Raw genomic sequence first — 17,201 nt, 5'->3', positions numbered from 1 at the left:
CTACCCCTGGGATCGCATCCAATACTGTAACCAGGGGAGGAAGGAATCGAATTGCATCGGGAACCGTCAATTTCACGGGACCCGCACAAAATGACAAAAGATTTTCCATCGATAATGAACCAAAATGGGCAGACGGGCAAAGTAAGAAAAATGCTACTTGAAAAACCTCGCTAGACTCCAAATGCCGCAACTGAGGACTTTTAAGCTCAGCTTGTTACAGGTGGACTGGCACCTTGTTGATATATGTCAGTATGCGCCTGTTCTTACACGGGCTGCCGACAAGTGTTTTCCCACTTTATAAAGATTTTACTTTGGACTCCCAACCTCTACTGGCATTAGATTATTCCCTTCCCTGCCCCCAGCATTTCCTGCAACTGCGCACATTGAAATAGATGAAAAATGCTGAAAAACAAACAGCGAGATGAACCGTCAACACTGCACAAAACTACAAACCGCCAAGACTAAGTTTAGCCCTTGCGGGCTAACCAAGAAGTGAAACTAACAAGACCAAGAAATGGAAACTGAATTTCTTCCCAGGCCCTTTCTGAGTCGGGCCCTTGGAAATCATGAGATTGGCTTAAAAAAATCATGAGATTTGGAAGCTAATTATTTGGAAGATAATCTTTACCTCTTGGTGATGGAGCCTTTGAGGTTCCCGTTTCTAAGCTTTTCTCCACACCCTGGACAGCCAGAGACTTACTTTTTGAAGAAAAAAAAGAGGTGGGGGGCAGGCATAAGGAAAAGTGGCCCGAAGCACCGGCCGTAGCAGGAGCAAAGCTAACTGGATCGTTATTAAAATACTTCGGGCTCCATAGCAGCCTCCGGCGCATTAGCAAGGCCCGAAGGCGAGAATCGTGTCTGAGACACCGGCTCATCGCCTTGACAGCTGCCCTCCGTTGGCGCTTTCAGACCCCATGCTCCTGTTCGGCCGAACATGCCCGGCTGCGCTTGCCGCAGGCGCCGCGGCGCTGCGGGGCGAGGGGAGACGGAGAGGGCTAAATGCCGGGAGACTGGCTGAGCAGCCGTGCGTTATTGCTCCTCGTGTCGCTGTCACAGAGCTTTAGGCTCCGGGGCTCGTGAGCCGGGGAGGTACAAGGCTCTGCCGGCTGCCTGCCGGGACGCGGTGTAGCTATTAAGGCAGCGTGTGTCGTACCAGGGCTCTTTTACAATATCATGCCCGCTGAGTGCTACCGGGGGGGCCTCGTGGGAACGCCGCGGCCTCTCACTTACTGGCGTGTTCTTCCAAGCCATCAGCTGCAGCTGAAGAGACGGGAGGGTGGCGGGTCACTTTTCATCTGTCCTCAACTGGCTGGCGGAGCGGGGGCCGCGGGAGAAGTTCGGAGAGACACTCCAAACTGCGGTGGGAGTCTGGCAAGTTCGCAAGCTGCGGTTTTCTGACCCGGCCCGTCTCTGCCATCCAGCTCAGGCGCCAGAGCGTGGGACAAAGAGGGGAACCCAATCGCCCACCGGCCGGCCCGGCAACGCGAGCCCCGAGAACTCGCCTGTCCAAAGAGGAAGGACAGTTTCCAGCAACGGGCAACTGGGGCCGGTCTTGCTCTGGACTAGAGCAGCGTTTCTCACCCTTTTTTTTATGAAGTCCCCCTTTTCCCAAAAAGCCTCCCCAAACTACCCCCAGTACCTACCGTTTTCAGACACACCATTGCAACACGTTTGTTAAAACAACTTCATTGTAGCTGGGTGGGCGATGACGTTTCTGGGTGTAAAAAGTACAAAAATAATAAAGCGCTGTGAAACTTACGACAAACTTTCCGTTTTCCCCAAATTGCAGTTGTGGTGACTGTGACGTAGTGGGGGTACCTGGCTGGTTTCTATGCTGCTGGCTCTGGGGTAACCCCCACTGGCTGCCGTGGGTACCACGACCCAGCAAAACAGGATGAGTCACTATGCAAACCAGTATGGCCAGACACCCCCCATGGAGAGGAACAAAGGAAGGTGGATGCTGCCCTGGCTGGGGGGGCAGGGCTGGAAGAGAGTTAGTGAGTGGCTGTCTGGGAGCATGGAGGAGAGCCTAGGGAAAGGGGCTGGAGTTTAGGGGCCCAGTCTCCCCCATCTCAAGGGGGCCTGAGGCATCCTAGCCCAGCTCTGTGACCAGATTCCATCTGTGCTGTGCTGTATCCTGGAGAGGCAATAAACTTCCTCTATTCCACCGGCTGGTGCAGTCTGTTTGTGCCATTTCGGGGGTGCAGGAGACGGGGGACCCCCAATGCGCCGTCACAGTGACGTACCCCGCAGACTTCTCGCAAGTACCCCTGAGGGTACTCGCCCCACTGGTTGAGAAACACGGGTCTAGAGTCCTACCTGTGCCTCACATCCATCCAGGCCTGGCCAGAGGTATCCGCAGCCCCCCGCTGTTGCAGGCACACATGCCTTCCCATGAGGCAAACTGAGGCAGCCACCTCAAGTGCCAGACTGGGGGGGGGGGGGCTCCACTAGGATCCAGAGTGTAGACAATTGTGTCTGCTGCTGGTGTAGATGGATTCTCTCTGCTCTAGATGCACAGAGATGGTACAGGGCCACGAGAGGCGTAGAACAGGAAGGAGGCAGAATTGAGACCTTTCAAAGTTTTGGCCCAAGCGAGGGGGCGTCATTTGAGCTCCCCGCCTCAGGTGCCAAAATGTTGTGGGCCAGGCCTGTAGACACACAAGTGTGTGTGTAAATAAGGCCAGGGACCTTCTGAACATCCCTAGACTCCATCTCACTGATTTCTCCACTGCAGGGAAACTGAGTCACGTGGCCCTGGGCATCCCCAGTGGGGCAAGCTGGGGGTGAGAACAGGGCACCGGTATAAGTCAAAAGAGCAACAATATAAATACGCAGGCAGATGGACCGCACCTGCCTAACACATCCCCGCCCTCCAACTGCCCACCGGCCTTCCAAGCCCGCGTCTGCAGCTGCACGCCGCACTGCGAGCCCTGCTGTGCCTGCTCTGAGCTCCGTGTGCACCAGGCAGATCTGGGTTTCGTCCCAGGCCAGCGGAACCAGGCTGATGCTCGCCCAACACGAGCGGCTTTGGACCCCACATGTAGGGTGGCCAGGTGTCCGGTTTGGAACTGGACAGTCCGGTATTTGAGTTTTCTGTCCGGGAAACAAATTGAGAAAATCGAAATGAGAACATCGAAATGCCCGGTATTTTCGAACTCCGATGGAATGTCGGTTGTGAGGTCATGTCAAGTGTGACCAGTATTGTTGTTGAAGCCACCTGGCAACCCTACCCCCATGGGATCAGCCCCTGGGCGCACGCTGGCGTCAAACCGCTGCCGGCTGCCCTGACGGAGCCCAGAGACCGTTCCCGCGCCCCCCAGAGTCGGAAGGGCTGACAAAGCCTCGAGAAGAGTGTGACGCCCCCTGGACAGGGCAGGCCCTGGAGGAACCAAATTGCGGAGCCTCCTTTCTGTCTCCCCGCTGCGTCTCCCCCCTCCCGCCCCCGTGTCTCTCTCGGGCCCCTTTGGGAAGGCGGCTGCCTGGGCCCTCCCAAGGGGCAGGTGCAATCAGTCGGCCAAGGACATGACAGCTTCCCCCTAGAAATCTCGCTGCAGACACAGTCTCGGGGCTGGTGGCCTCCCGGAGGCGGGTGAGGTTTCAGTGGGGCCCTTCGTGCCTCCGGAGTGGAGTGCTCGCCCCGCCGTGAGCCTTGGGTACTCGGAAAATGCATTAGCCCCTCCCCCCCCGAGCACTTGGGCAGGACGCAGGGGGGGGAGGTCTCAGGCGCTTTGTACAAGGGGGGGGGGGGGCGTTTTCCTGTGCAGGGAAGTTCTGGTAACAAATCACCTGTCCCTCAGCCTCTGCCACACTGCCAGCTCCCACAGCCGGAGGGAGAGACAGGCCGGCCGGCCGGGCTATCGCCATGGGGCAAGCCAGTGTCGGTAGCGCCGAAGGGCCCAGTCCGGGGGGAGAGTGCAGGCACAGGCCCCCCCCGCCTGACACACAATCCCCCTTCACAGACAGGCCGTGGCTAGACACACTCAGCCTAAGCCGCACAGGCCAAGGCCCCACAGCAGAGCTGGGGCCAGACGCTGCCTCGCGCGAGTCCATGCCCCCAGCCTGCGCTCCAGGCTGCCTTGCCCCCGCTACACTGGCTGCTTGTGTCTTTTCTGAGTCCGAGAGCTCGCTCGTGTGGGCGGGGAGGGGTGAGCAGCACCCTCACGCCCCTCACCCCACCTTGCCCCTGGAGGGGCTGCGGTCCGACTCTCATAATACCAGCCCAGGGTGTCTCCCGCCCAAGCCCCCCAGCCATCACGGGCCATGCTCCGGCTTCTGCACCTCGCACTGGGGAGACCCCAGCGTGGATGCAAACTTGGTGTCCGCACCCACGTGTGAATCGGCAAAAAGGAGCGGCTAGGGTCCACGTGGACAGCCGAGGGGCAGATGCCCACGGGTACAAAGCCGACAGCCACAGACGTGCAGGGCTCCAGCAATAGGGCCGTGGTACAGAATGGCCCCCCGTGTTTACACTCCACACGCCGAGCCGATGGGTTTGTCCGAGGCGGGTCTCGCTGGTGAGCCTTTGCAACCTCCTGATGCGCCGGTCGGCTTCCTCCAGTCGTTCATTCCTTCAGGGATGAGCTAGACCGGGCGCAGTCCTGCCGAGAGGGCAGGGGGCTGGACTCGATGGCCGCTCGGGGTCCTTTCCCGTGCTGGTGTTCTGTGATTCTGTGGGGCAGCCCCTGTAAATCAAGGAAGGGTCCCCGTGTGGTGGCATTGAAGTAGCAGACGCGGGTAGGCTGGTGGGAAGGGACTGAATGGACAGATGAGAAAAGTCAGCAGGGAACATCCTTCCCCTTTGTCTCCTCGGACTCAGCTGGAGCCGTCTTCCACGAGGGGCTGAAATGATAAAAAGGAGGGACAAACACCCCAGCTCGCCCCAGCCTAGTGCATTCACGGCACCTGGCTTGGCAAAGGCAACACAGCCCTGACCTAGAGCGTTGGGTCAGGACGGCTGCTGAAAGCAGGTGGGAACAGACATTGCTTGAATCTGAGTCTGCATCTTCCCGTATTCGTCTTGGTCTTGTAACCATTCCTGACTTTTAGGCCTCATTACTTGTATTCTTCACACAGTGCACAACCTGTGGAACTCCCTGCCATAGGATGTAGTGAAGACTTCAACAGGGTTCAAAAAAGAACTAGATACATTCATGGAGGCCAGGTCCATCAGTTAGGCAGGATGATAGGAAGGGTGTCCCTACCCTCTGTTTGTCAGAAGCTGGGAATGGGTGACAGAAGAGGGATCACATGATGATTCCCCGAGTGACGGGACAGTGGTGGCCCGCACTGGAACTGGACGGGAAGTGGCTCCAGCCCCAGCAGAAAACCCGGGAGGCCTTTGATGTCGACCGCGGAGCGTCCAGACTACAGTGCTGAGCCGCCAAACAGCTGATCGGCTCAGCGCGGCAGCCATTTCAACTTAAACGAAGCAGTGATTATTTAAATAGCCACTTCATTTGGGTCTGTCTAGTAAACTCATCTACACGGCTCTGGTGACAGAGTCACATAGTCTAGACAGACCCCAGGACAGCCGCAGGGAGGACTCTGCGTACCTCCGACAAAGAGATAAGGGCTGACGGCTCGGGACACGGACCCAAGGGAGGGCAGGAAGCAGCCTGGTGCAGGGCCGTTCTGGCGCCCATGGGCTGACGCGTTTCGGGGTGGGGCCTCATCAGCCGGGTAAGGACAAAGACACAAACCCTTAGGGCCCCGGGCTGGGACCCGGTGGAGAGGGTGGACCTGGGTCCTCCTAGCCCCCCCTTTATCCCTCCGCGCTGCACGCAACGTGGGAGAGAAGCGAACGGGTGCGAAGCGAGAGGGACCTCGAGCCCGAGAACCGTGGTGACTGACCGAGGCGCCCCAGGTGGGGAACTGGGGATGCAGGGCCCCGATCCACCCCACGGTGGGGCATCGGGAGCTCACCCCCATGCATTTGTAACTTTAAGCCGGTGGGCTCGCTGGGCCGTGATCCCGAGATGGGGGTTGCGTGCTCGCGCCCAGAACTAAATCCATCACACCCTGTTCTGTTCCCTCCCTTGGGGCACCTGGCGCTGGCCACTGTCGGCGACAGGACCCTCGGCTGGATGGACCCTTGGTCTGACCCAGAGTGGCCGTTCTCATGTTCTTACTGGCTTAAAATCTCCCCCAGTGCAGTCAAAGAAAATTGCTTTTTTTTGTAATCTGACCCAGTGTCTGGGTTCCTTTTTGAGCAGCGCGCTGGCGGGCGGAACGGCACATTTAAAATATTCCGTGCTGCGCAGGAGAGGGCTGGGCAGCGCGGGGCCGACATACATTGCCGCGGGAGGAGGAGAAATACGGGCGGGGGAGGTGTCGGGGGCTCCCTGCAGGAGAACCGAGGCAGAAGGCAGTCTCTATGAGAAGAGATGAATAAGCCAGGGCTGCTCAGCTGGGACAAGAGACACGCCGGGGATATGCTAGAGCCTCGCCTCCACCTGGGCCAGATTGGCCTGTGCTCTGGTGCACCCCCAGCGTGGCTGGCAGGCTGCGTGGCCGTCTGGGGGGTCTCCGGGGGGAGCCAGTCTCGCAAGGGCCGGGCGTGGCGGTGTCGGAGCTGGACCCTGGAGTGTCGCCGATGGCCCCAGGGCTCCTCGTCAAAGGAGGTCGGGGGTCTCCTCGGGGAAAAGTGGCAAAACCCGCCCCCCGGGCTGGCTTGTCAGGCCGCTTCGGCCACAGACCCCCCCCCCCCTTTAGAGGTGGGTCAGGACCACCGGGTAGCAGGAGGGAATCTGGCTTTGCTGCTACTCGGCACCGGCATGCGCCCCAACCCCCCTCGCTCCGGTCACCCCAGCTGGAAAGCGTCTCCCCTCCCCCTCCGCTGGCTCCTGTTCCCCGCCCGGCCTGCCGGAGCCTCTCGCCCAGCGTAGGAGGAGAGGGGGGCGCAGCCTGGCCGGGCGCCTCCCTCTTTTCTTATGGCTGGGAGCGTTCTCCCTGGGGCTCCTCAGCCCCTCTCGGCCCAGCCCCCCGCAGAGGCCTCCCCCCCCGCAGGGCAGGGAGACCCTGGCGAGGGACAGCCCAGGGAGCTGGGGGGGTGCTCCGAATGATGCCCCCTGGCCTGGGACCACAGGGAGAGGCCCGAGGGGCCGCACGAGAGCCGGGACGAGGGAGCTAGCTGAGAACACGGGGATGAGCTGCCAGGAACGAATCCGGTCAATCCGAGCCGCTAGCCTTCTTTGACAGGCCCTGCGCCCCAACCCCCAGCCCCCCAAACCCAGGGCCTCTTCCTGTACCTCACACCCCAGAACCCTGGCACCCCACCCATCCGTCCCAGCCCTGAGCCCCTCAAGCCCAGCCCCCCCCCCAGGGCCCACAGCCCCACTCAGAGCCCTCACACCCCTACGCCCCCCTCATGACTTGTGCAGGGGATAGTTTATTTGCCGGCGAGAGCTGCACCGCGCCAGCTGCCCGGCGGGGTTCCTCGCAGCCGAGGGGGCAGGCCCCAGCAATGCGGGAGCCCTGTTGTCGCCCTGCAACCAGAGCCTTCCCCCCGCAGTCCTGGGCTCCCCCCTGCCGACGCCCTTCAACCCCACCCCACAACTCCCTCGCCCAGGCCTCAAGAGTCAGCATGGTGGCGGGATCTGCCCTCTGCCTGTCTCCTCGGCACCCCAGGGGGCAGCAGGACCAGGCCGTGGTGGGCCCCGGGCCCTTAAAACTCCTGGGGCCAACGCATGGGGGGGCAGGGCTAGAGCCCCTCCGCTGGGCTGGTGGGTTGGAGGTTCAGGCTCATCCCAGAGACAGGCCGGGGAGGCGGCTGCTTGTGCCGGGCGTGGGCCCGATTGCTCAGCACTCCCCTGCTCCCGGAGAGCCGCGGCCCAACGCGCCCGCCCGCGCTCTCCCGAGCCGCGCCACGTGCACTCAGCCCGGGGGGGCTCCCCTCCCTCTGGCGGCCGAGAGATTCCCCCAGGGTCAGCGCCCTCTGGCCGAGCTCCCGGGGGTCAGCGACAGCCCCTGCCGGGGTGGGGAGTGTGCGGCGGGGGGAGGGGGCAGGTCACATTCCTACGACTTCATTGCGAGAAAAGCTCAAAGCAAAGAGATTCAGAGTCACCAACTTGCAGCGGGTTTGTGCGAAACTCATGGCTCCTCCCCGGGGATCCAGGGCACACGAAACGTGCAGCGACGGAGCAGAGACTCACAGCCTGGAAGGGACCTCGCGAGGCATCCAGTCCAGTCCCCGGCCCTCACGGCAGGACCCAGCACCGCCTAGCCCATCCCTGACAGGGGTTTCTCCAACCTGCTCTTCAGTATCTCCAGGGAAGGAGAATCCACAACCCCCTGGGCAATTTAGTCCAGTGCTTAACCACCTGACAGAGAAGTGTTCCCTACTGTCCAACCTAAACCTCCCTTGCTGCCGTTTAAGCCCCTTGCTTCTTGTCTTGTCTTCAGAGGCCAAGGAGAACAATTTGTCTCCCTCCTCCTTGTAACACCCTTTTAGACACCTGAAAACCGCTCTCATGTCCGCAGCGCAGCGCACCGGGTGAGCTGCCATCATGCGGCTGAACCGGATTTCTCTCTCTGCCCGTCGGCACACGGATAGCAGTGTAGCGGTGTCTCTCTGGGGAGGCCGGCTGGTTGATTTAACTGGCGCAGGATGGTGAAAGCAGTGTCTCTTCTCCATGAAGCCAAGGCCGGAGGCAAACAGCGGGGCTGGCAGGCTGTGACGGCGCGTCGGGGTTTTCCCGTCTCCTGCACCCCATAGCGGCACGGACAGACTCCCCCAGCCAGTAGAACAGGGGGAGCTTATTGATTCTCCAGGGTACAGCCCAGCACAGATGTCATCTGGTTCCAGGAACTGGGCTAGGAGGTCTCAGTGCCCCCCCCCTTGAGATGGGGGGTGGCTGGGCCCTACAATCCCAGCCCCTCCCTAGCTCCTTCTCCCCTGCTTCCCAGACAGCCAACTCCCAACCGTCCCTTCTCGCCCTGCCCCCCAGCCAGGGGCGGCACTCCACCTTCCTTTGTTCCTCTCCCTGGGGGGTAACCGGTCGAACAGGCACCTCCGTGACCCATCAGCTGCTCAGCTGGGCCGTGGTCCAGGCAGCAGCCAGCGGGGGTCACCCACAGCCCCAGCCCAGCAACCAGCAAGGTACCAACCCTACGTCACAGCGGAGAAGAAAGAATAGTGTGGCTACCGCCCCCCTCGTGCCCTGATCACGGAGTTCTTCGTTATTCTCACCTGCTGGGGCTGTCGGGCCTTGTATAAATCATCACCTACCCACTGGGCAAGAGAGAGACTCAGACCAGGCAAGGATCGGACCGCGGGACTCCACAGTGCCTGGGCGCGGCCTTGCCACCAGGGTCTGGGCTGTTCTGAGGTAGCACGCTCGCCCCTCTGGTTCCGCCAGGCCCCCGTGTTCCCCAATAAGTGCCGAAGCCTCCAAGGAAAAGACGTTCTCCCAACAAATTCCCGACCAGCTGCAGCACGCTGGGCCCGTCTCTGCGGATCAGCCCGGGCGCGCGGGGAGGCGTTTTGGTGGGGGCGTGCGTGTACAGGCCGGCGCCAGGCAGCAGCGGGTAATGACGGACTCCGCGCCGAGCTCACAACCGCCTTTATTTCTCCTCTCCCCCTGCCAGGGCGGGGCGGCCGGAGGTGGATCCCAAAGGACCCATCCGAGCAGCCTCCGAACATCAGTGTTACTCAGTGTTACTCTCCTCTGCTGGATTTGTGTCCTGCCCGAGAGGAACCAGGTTTCTAAGCAAACAGAGATTCTCTCTCCAGCTGGGAGGGGACCAGATGCATTTCTGCCAGGCAGGCTGGAAACCCGGGGAGATTCGTGCTCTTCTCCAGCACGGATCCCCTCCCCTGCATTCCTGAGACGCTCCCCTCCGCAGCCCCGGCCCCTTATCGCGGGGGATGCCAAGCATTCCAAAGTCCACCGCCAAGGAGCAGAAAGCCCTGAGTCAGCTCCCCACGGCTTTGATTGCAGCAAGAGCCAGGGAAACTGGCAGGAGGCAGAGGGAAACCCCCTGGCACCGTCTCCTAGAGGGCTGGACGGCTGCAGGAATCTTCTGGTATTAACTGCTGCAGCATCTCTCAGCTGCTCATGTAACCGTCACCGGGCAGAGCTGAACCTGGGACCTCGAGTTTAGTGGTTGAGCTATAAAACCAGCCGGCTCTCAGCTTAGGCGGTAGAGCTCCTTTGTTCTTTCCTCTGGCTGTAAGTGGTCTATGAGCCACTTCGTGGAACAGTGACGCACGCTAGGTGTGCAGGCTACACTCGGCACTTTCCCTGTACAACCGGCACCGTACAACCAGCAGCATGCTGCTTGCAGGCATCGGAGCCATGCTCTCTCTGGCTGCCCCAACCCAGCACTCCAGACCCCAGCCTGTGCAGCCCGCTGCTAGCCTCCTTCAGCAGGCAGGCACACCACCGCCCCCCGGAGCGCCGGCAGCCCAGCCCTCCCGCCATCATGCGGCCGGTCTCTCTCCTCCAGTCCTCAAGATTCAGTGGCTCACTGGGGGACTAGGCCAAGTCAGTGGTAGAACTGGGGGTCGTAATTCAGGTCTTCCAGCTCCCTGCTCCAGCCACTCCACCCCCCAGAACTGCCCATATGTCCCTGGTCCAGGTTGGATCTCCCTGGTCCGGCAACCTCAGGGAACAAGGGAGTTTGCTGGACCAAGGGAGGTCAGGTCTTCAGGGCACTGCTCTTGGCCTGTCAGGCTCTGCTGACCCCGCCTGCAAGCCCTATGGGCTGCCTACCCTTGTGGGGCTCTGTTCTGACTGTCAGCCCCCCAGCCCAGCCCCGTTCACAGTCGCTGGCCCTGTGCAAGGGGCCCCCTGCTCTCGGCGGGGCTCTGCTCCATGCCACAGACCTGCAGCAGTCAGCTCCCTCCGGGCTGCCGGCCTGCCAGAACAGCTGCGCCCAGTCGCTAGCGACCTCTCCGTCCGGGGCGCCCGGGGCCAGCAACATCCACGGTCCAGAGAGTCCCGGGGTAGAGAGGTTCAGTGTGTCCATCACTAACGACCTGCCGCTGGACGGGGCTCAGCCCGAATCCGAGGCCCGCCAGATGACAGGGAGTCGGCAGAGCTGTCGGCCTGGCCCGGCAGAGGAAAGCAGGCACAAATATTCCCGAGCGACGTCGCAGCAGGTTCCTGGCTGGCCTAGACAGGCATCATGGTTTGCTGGCTGGGTTCATCTCTGGTATTTTCCAAGGCCCGGTAAGGGAGATCCGCAGCCACCGTTCTGAAAGGGCTTTGCCCCGCGGGAGCGCCTAGCCCCGCCATCCCTTCCTCAGCACAGCGGGTGCGAGGTCCTGTCCGAGATGGCTACTGGTGCAGGCGGACTGTGGGTCTGCTCCAGAGGCCTGAATTTATCGCAAGACTCGCTGGACGTGGAGGGGTTTTCCTTGGAATCAGGAACGCTGGGGTTCCCCCGGAAAAGTAACTTCTTAGCCCCGCTGGGCAGGGAGCCAAGGTGGAAAACGTGATCCAAGGGGCCCCGAAGGTGCCGAAACCTGAAGGTAAATGCAGAGCCCCCCAGAGGGATCTGTTAGAAGCCCCGTGGCTTTAAGCCGCTCTTGTCATCTGGAGGAGGGGGGAGGGGGAGCGGGCTTATGATTTGGGGCACATGGGGTGAGCAGCGGTGCCACCCTCATTTCACAGATGCATGAGGCAGCAAAGGGAGTAGCCCAGGGCTCCTTAGCAAGTCAGTGGCAGGGGAAGGCCCACCCCACAGGCCTCCCAGATCCAAGCCACCAGCCCTCTCCCTGCGCTTGCAGGCAGCGCCCCAGGAAACCCAAGGGCTGGGCGGGCGAAGGGAAGTTCACTGCAGAGAAACAGCCCGAGAGAAGTCAGGCCGCTGTGCACTATTGACAGGGGAGGTCCCTGCGCCTCCCAGGGTCTGCCCGCCAGCCTCCCGGGCCCACAGCTTTGGGAGGGGGCCTGCCCGCCCCCGGAGCCCGGCGGCAGGCAGAGCTCTGGGAGCCGGCGAACTCCCGGCACTGTGGGAAATTGCCCCTGCGCTGTGGCTGGAGCCTGGTCCTGCGGGTGACATCTACGCTGCACTGCGTCTGCACGCTCGGGGCTCTCACGTCCACACAGGGCTAGGACCACGCTGCTGTGGCCCGAGGGCAGGAGGCAGCCTGAGGGAGCCCTTCTGCTTCCGCGGGTGGATCCCTGGGGACCCCAGGGCTTCTAGCTCCTTTGCCAGCTGGGCCCAGGCTAGGCCTGTGCTCAGGGTGACCCAGCTAAGGCCGGGCCGTTGGATGCAGACTGGGTGGAGGCTGCGGTTCGGGATTCGGAGAATGCAGATTACGAGCAGGGATCAAGCGCCGCTCCAGCGCCCTGAAATCTTGCAAGCCAGTCATGGCAGCTGCCCACCGAGACGGTCCCCCCGCCTGCCACATTGGAACTTGTGCAAGACAAACCCCGTTGTCGGCTCCGCCCACACATCGACACAAACGACAGCACCCCGGGCCCTCACCACGGCTGCGGCTCAGCCACCCGCACATCCACTGATGTGACCTACGCCAGCCAGCGCCAGCCCTGCCCCTCTGCCCCGGACACTGGCCAGACCGGGCAGCCTCTGCACCAGAGGATCAATGGACACAAGTCAGGCACCCGGAACGGTCACACGCACAGACCTGCCGGGGAACATTTCCACCGGCCGGGACTCTCACTTGTGGATTTACAAGCAGTCGTCCTTCTACAAAGCCTTTCCAGCAGCCAATCACAGAGCGAGAGCGCGCAATTGACATTCATCTACAAATGTGACACTGGGCTTGAACAAAGACATTAACCGGCTGTCACATTACAAAGCCAGGCTCTCCTGCCTTACCAACTGCACTGTCCATCCAAAGCTAAGTATGGGGCATGGCCTGCCCCCTTCATTAGCACCAGCCCTACAAGTGGCAGGTACTTTTTTTGCTGTTTATATATATACACTAGCCAATTAGCCCGTCATAAGACGGGATTTTCAGGTCTCTCCTCCACGTCAGTCTGCTCTCCTGAGCCTCCGGTCTCTCGCTCCGTCTCTCTCTCTCCTCCTCCTCCTCCTACTGCCTCCCCGTCTCTCTCTTTCTCTTCTCCCCCTCCTGCCTCTCACTCTCTCTCCGCTCTCCTCTGTCTCTGTTGGGGATGCATGAGTGGGGCAGGCAGCAGCCTGGGATCTGCACACGCCCGGGTGAGTCCAGCTCCCCGCCAGCCGATTCCCTCTCCCCACCAGCCAGGTCCTCCTCCTGATTTCTCACGGGCAGCCTCGCTGCCCCCGACTCCCACCCCCAACCAGCTTTGCTTCCCGCCGGCCAGCCCCACGGCCTCCGACCCCCACCCCTGACCAGCTTTGCTTCCCGATGGCCAGCCCCACGGCCTCTGACCCCAACCCCCAACCAGCTTTGCTTCCTGCCGGCCAGCCCCACTGCCTCCGACCCCCACCCCCGACCAGCTTTGCTTCCCGACAGCCAGCCCCACGGCCTCCGACCCCCACCCCGACCAGCTTTGCTTCCCGACAGCCAGCCCCACGGCCTCCAACCCCCACCCCTGACCAGCTTTGCTTCCCGCCGGCCAGCCCCACGGCCTCCAACCCCCACCCCCGACCAGCTTTGCTTCCCGACGGCCAGCCCCACGGCCTCCGACCCCCACCCCCGACCAGCTTTGCTTCCCGACGGCCAGCCCCACAGCCACCGACCCCCACCCCCGACAAACTTTGCTTCCTGCCGGTCAGCCCCCTAGCCTCCGACCCCCACCCCTGACCAGCTTTGCTTCCCGCCGGCCAGCCCCACGGCCACCGACCCCCACCCCCGACAAGCTTTGCTTCCCGCCGGCCAGCCCCCTAGCCTCCGACCCCCACCCCCGACAAGCTTTGCTTCCCGCCGGCCAGCCCCCTAGCCTCCGACCCCCACCCCCGACCAGCTTTGCTTCCCGACGGCCGCCACTCCCCTGTTCTCCCCTGGCCAGCTACATTGCCTCTGACCCCCCCCTCCATCCCCCAGTTCTGCTTCCCCCCCCCCCCAGCCAGCCCCGCTCCTCTCCCAGCCGGTCCCTCCCCCCCTCACCTCCGATCAAGGGTGTCCTTTTTTTTACACCCTACCCCAGTGACCTACACGGCCTGGGGGCGGGGCCATTTACTTCACCACCCCGCCCCCATTCCCTCCCGCCCTGGCGCTCGGCTGAGTTCTGTGCCGCTCCGCTGGGCCATTGCGGGGAGCAAGCAGGCATTTGGGCTCCCCGCGGCGGCCCGGCTGAGCACGCAGCACTCAGCCGAGCACCATGGCAGGAAGGGAAGGGGGGCGGGGTGGTGACGTACCCAGCCAGGGGTCGGGAGAGCAAGCGGCAGCAAGCAGCCGTTTGGGGTCCACGCTCCCCATGCAGCACAGAGAATATGCAAATGAGATCCCGACTCGTGCAGATGAGTCCCTCATTAGCATACTTTTAGCTGAGAAAACTCGTAGTGTCGACATAATCTAAGGTGCCACGGGACTCCTTTCTGGTTTTAAAGTTACAGACTAACCCAGCCTCCTCGGAGACTTTAGAGCCAGGCACGGAACTTGGGTGCATCCGCGGCCAGGCCAAGGTACCACGTTCCAGCCAGACACGGCCTTGCTGCTGACGTTTGCAGCGCTGGGACGCAGCTTTCCTTCCTCGCGTTTCGTAACGGGATCGCCTAACTCCGGATTTTCACACTGAAATCTGGAGCCAGCAGCGTCTCCTTGTCATGCTGGCTCAGCAGTCCCGGCCCGTCAAGTCAGCTGACTCAGGGGTTGGATTTCACACCCGACGCCCGGCCCTGGAGCTGCACAGGCTGTTGTAAGTTACTTCCTGTGGTCTGGGACTGAAAGAGGGGGGATTTCCCAGACTCCCGCCCTGTTTGCACTGGATTTAGAAGGGATGCCGAGCCATCGAGTCCAGATCAAGATCCCGTTCCCGGGTTTTCCCAAAGGCCAGGGATGTTTGCATCCTGGGTGTAGGTGCATCTTATTGTTGAGATAAGGACCTGCTGCAAAGCACGGCTCTGGATCCAAAGATTTGGGCTGTTTAGATTAGAGAAGAGACCAGACCACAATCTGAATCCAGTGTGGGAGTGGCTGATCCTGGGAGTTAAAGATACAGGTCCGGGAAGTGCACATGGTTTTGGTAAAGCCTGGGGGTATGTCTACACTACCCCGCTAGTTCGAACTAGCGGGGTAATGTATGCATACCGCACTTGCTAATGAAGCCCGGGATTTGAATTTCCCGGGCTTCATTAGCATAAGCGGGGAGCCGCCATTTTTAAATCCCCGCTGCTTCGAACCCCGTGTAGCGCGGCTACACGGGGCTCGAACTAGGTAGTTCGGACTAGGGTGCCTATTCCGAACTACCGGTACTCCTCGTTTCACGAGGAGTACCGGTAGTTCGGAATAGGCACCCTAGTCCGAACTACCTAGTTCGAGCCCCGTGTAGCCGCGCTACACGGGGTTCGAAGCAGCGGGGATTTAAAAATGGCGGCTCCCCGCTTATGCTAATGAAGCCCGGGAAATTCAAATCCCGGGCTTCATTAGCAAGTGCGGTATGCATACATTACCCTCCTAGTTCGAACTAGGAGGGTAGTGTAGACATACCCTGGGAGAGTATATTAGAGCATTATTATTTCTGGCTCTTATCTTCGCTGCTAAGGTGCCCATCCCCATAGCCTCTGGGCACGGTAGGCAACACATATCCCCGGGGGAGGGGATGCACTAGGGAATTGGGCTTTTCCCACCTCTATTTGCCATGCAAGTGTGTGTGTCACACAGAAGGTTTTTTCAGGGGAGAGGGGCGGTTAAAACAACACCAGCAGAGGCCACGAAACTGTGGTTACCACGCCAGCTTGACTCTGTCTCGTGTCAGCGTGCATGCCTGGCCCAGCAAATGCACTGTCCACGGGGGGAGAACCCAGCGCCCCTGCCCAGCGCACCCTCCACCCACGTGACCCGCTGTCGTGGGGCAGGACTCACCGCTCTGGCGCCTCCTGCTGGTAGCTCTGGGGAATTCGTTCTTTCCTCAGCAGGGCGCCTCCCTCCCAACTTCACTCCACACGCCTCCTCCGGCCCCACGTGGCCCCCCAACCACGGCATCCCCTCCGTCCCACTCCAATGGCCTCTCCGTATCGGCAGTCTGGTGTCTCTGCTTCTGCTGTGGCCAGCGGTGGCCTCCAAGTCCAGCCCCTCTGCTTCAGGGGCCACAGTCTGTATGGGCCACGCCCTCCTCCCGGGACGGTATCGGCAGTTCTCAGTGTCACCAGCCGCTGCGGCCAACTCCGGCCCTGAAGTCCAGCCCCTTACCAGCCACAGCCTGCACCTGCCAGGCCTCAGCAGCGAGGTGCGGTGCAAGCGGGGGGCCCAGGCCTGCCCCCTTCTCTGGGGCCCAAACCAGGGAGCCTTGTCCTGCCCCCTCTGCTGCCTCTTCGTCCCTGGGCCCCTTTGCACCCTCCTGGCCTTGCAGCGAGGCCGCAGCCTGGCAGGGAGCCTCTCTAGCCCCCCAAGCCCGCCAAGCCCTGCTCCCCCAAAGGTGCTTCTCTGGGAACCAGGTCCTGCACCTTCCCCGGCCAGGACCAGACTGTGCTGGGCAGCTCCTTATATACAGGGATGCCCCAGCAAGCTACACCCTGATTGGCTCCTTGAAAGCTCCTTTCCGATTGGCCAGGGCTCTGCGCAGGCTCCCTCCTTCCTGCTCTAACCCTTTCCTGGCCAGTAGGGGACAGTCGCCCCGCCACACCCATGTAAAACTAAAGCAGGCCTGAACCAATGGTCACAAACCAGAAGGAGAGCCGGGAGGCGCTAGGCCTTGTCCGTGCCCAGAGAAGAGCGATGACAGAGCAACACAGGAGGAGAGGTTGCTAGTGGTCCAGGCTCCCTCAGATCATGAAAGGCAGTTTCCTGCAATAACCATCTTACCCAATGCATGCACAGCATTGTGGGCTACCTCTCCAGGGGAAACAGGACCAGAGAACAATATCAACAATGGGCCGTCCATCCAGATGCTTGTATAACCACCACTGAGCAGATTTGAACCTGGGACCGCCACAACTTAGTGGAGGTGCTTCTACAGCTGAAGCCATAAAGCCAGTTACTTCTACACATCTCCTGTAGCGCTTCCTTGTTCTTATCTCTGGCTGTCAGTGGTGTAAGTGCTGTGCCCAGACCTCTCTTACCGGGCCTTGGAAAATACCAGAGATGAACCCAGCCAGCAAACCATGATGCCTGTCTAGACCAGGAACCTGCTGCGACGTTG

General features: G+C 61.2%; 1 long non-coding RNA gene across 1 annotated transcript; it reads right to left on the bottom strand.

The window, feature by feature from the left end:
* Nucleotides 1–807: 807 nt before the first annotated feature.
* Nucleotides 808–16,668, bottom strand: LOC142829718 (uncharacterized). Its single transcript, XR_012904473.1, has 4 exons — nucleotides 15,926–16,668; nucleotides 9,191–11,470; nucleotides 1,644–1,714; nucleotides 808–1,502 (listed from the first exon to the last, which is right to left on the bottom strand). It is a non-coding gene; the product is annotated as an uncharacterized LOC142829718 (long non-coding RNA).
* Nucleotides 16,669–17,201: the final 533 nt, after the last annotated feature.

This window comes from Pelodiscus sinensis, chromosome 5 (genome assembly GCF_049634645.1).
Source record: "Pelodiscus sinensis isolate JC-2024 chromosome 5, ASM4963464v1, whole genome shotgun sequence".
NCBI lineage: Eukaryota > Metazoa > Chordata > Testudines > Trionychidae > Pelodiscus > Pelodiscus sinensis.
This window is presented reverse-complemented; position numbering and strand designations above follow the sequence as displayed.